This window comes from Schistocerca serialis, chromosome 8, assembly GCF_023864345.2.
Source record: "Schistocerca serialis cubense isolate TAMUIC-IGC-003099 chromosome 8, iqSchSeri2.2, whole genome shotgun sequence".
NCBI lineage: Eukaryota > Metazoa > Arthropoda > Insecta > Orthoptera > Acrididae > Schistocerca > Schistocerca serialis.
In genome coordinates this window covers 456,163,509-456,165,544 of record NC_064645.1, presented here as the reverse complement: position 1 = coordinate 456,165,544, position 2,036 = coordinate 456,163,509, and the positions used below count along the sequence as shown (strand labels likewise).

The 2,036-nt window shown below is 46.4% G+C and overlaps 1 non-coding gene across 1 annotated transcript; it reads right to left on the bottom strand.

Annotated features, from left to right (window-relative positions):
* Window positions 1-1,221: 1,221 nt before the first annotated feature.
* Window positions 1,222-1,296, bottom strand: Trnas-cga (transfer RNA serine (anticodon CGA)). The gene has a single exon. It is a non-coding gene; the product is annotated as a tRNA-Ser (tRNA).
* Window positions 1,297-2,036: the final 740 nt, after the last annotated feature.

Sequence of the window (2,036 nt, the reverse complement as noted above, 5' to 3'; positions counted from 1 at the left end):
ATCGCCTAGGAGCTTTTTCTGGACTTTTTTTAGCAATTTCCTCAATCACGTCCCCGACGTTTCATCCTGATTTACAGTCTCGGTGGTTTTCCCGTATCACCTGTAAATGAGACCCTACTGGAGAGTCTCAAAAAAGAGACTAGATTTCCTTCCCCTCTTTGCCCAAATGAGCTATTGTTCCATTTAAAATAACTTCGGTGTCGTCAGGGCACTAAACATTAGCTAGTATTTCTTTATTCGGCGAAAATTTGACAGCAGCTCTTGCGAAGGGCCGGCCGGTATGGCCATGCGGTTATAGGCGCTACAGTCTGGAACCGCGTGATCGCTACGGTCGCAGGTTCGAATCCTGCCTCGGGCATGGATGTGTGTGACGTCCTTAGGTTAGTTATGTTTAAGTAGTTCTAAGTTCTAGGGGACTGATGACCTCAGAAGTTAAGACCCATAGTGCTCAGAGCCATTTGAACCATTTTTATTGCGAAGGTGTAATGGCAAATAGTCTAACGCTGAATCGCAAACTTAGACATCGTTGTCCCGCTTTCCTCGTGAGCACACACCACCTTAAAAAGTGTCTATATACGTTTTCGCAGAGTACCACTGTAATAAAATCTGTGCAAATTTCTTGCTACACCTGAGATCGCACTTGAGACACTGCGATTTTATGAGGCAGGAAAACCTCGAAGATTTCGTTGCTTCCCACAAGCATGATCTTTTGAGTGTCATTTGTTCAACACTGTTCTATGCCTCTTGAGGCGGAGACCGTGATGACAGAAGAGTTTCAGTGTTTAGCGACCGTCGACATAATGGTCATCAGTGATGGGGTAGCTTACAAGAGGCCGACACTGAAAATCGGACGGGGCGGTATAGAAGTGATTTAGGGAAAGCAATAAAAAAAACTTAATACCGATAGTCTGACGACCGTAGTTTTAAACCTCCTCATCCCGAACTAAAGCTCATTGCCTGAAACATTGTACAACATGTATCGGCCGTTACTGGCTTCTTCGGCAAATGTCTCGTATATAGCGCCTCCATCGTCGTTCGGAATGATACGATAAGCCCAGAATATTTACTCCAAGTAGGGCACACACTAATGTTTGCAAAAACTGTAACACCTACAAGGATACACGTGGCTCAATTGCACTTTGTACCACAAAGTTCTGTACATAGCAACAGAAATATGATTAAGAGTACATATTTGTAAAACTTCTTGGCAGATTAAAACTGTGTGCCGGACCGAGACTCGAACTCGGGACCTTTGCCTTTCGCGGACAAATGCTCTACCAACTGAGCTATCCAAACACGACTCACGCCCCGTCCTCACAGCTTCACTTCCGCCAGTACCTCGCCTCCTACCTTCCAAACTTTACAGAAGCTCTCCTGCGAAACTTGCAGAACTAGCACTCCTGAGCGAAAGGATATTGCGGAGACATGGCTTAGCCACAGCCTGGGGGATGTTTCGAGAACGAGATTTTCACTGTGCAGCGGAGTGTGCGCTGATATGAAACTTCCTGGCAGATTAAAACTGTGTGCCGGACCGAGATTCGAACTCGATTCAGCAAGGTTCGCAGGAGAGCTTCTGTAAAGTTTGGAAGGTAGGAGGCGAGGTACTGGCGGAAGTAAAGCTGTGAGGACGTGACGTGAGTCGTGCTTGGGTAGCTCTACGGCACGTTAGCTCAGCGTGTTCGGTCAGAGGGCTGCGTGCTCTCTGTAATAAAAAATCTGAGTCAAGGAACCAACGATCAATTTGAATGGATGTCTTGTGACGTCCGCCCCGACCACATGCAACGAACCATATCGAACAAAATGAGTAAAAAAAAAAAAAAGTTGGTAGAGCACTCGCCCGCGAAAGGCAAAGGTCCCGAGTTCGAGTCTCGGTCGGGCTCACAGTTTTAAACTGCCAGGAAGTTTCATATCAGCGCACACTCCGCTGCAGAGTGAAAATCTCATTCTGGATACATATCTGTAGTTGACATTTGACTTTGAGAAAACGTCACCCGCTGCAGTCCAAGTCTCTAACCGTGATGGAATCAGAAGCGATT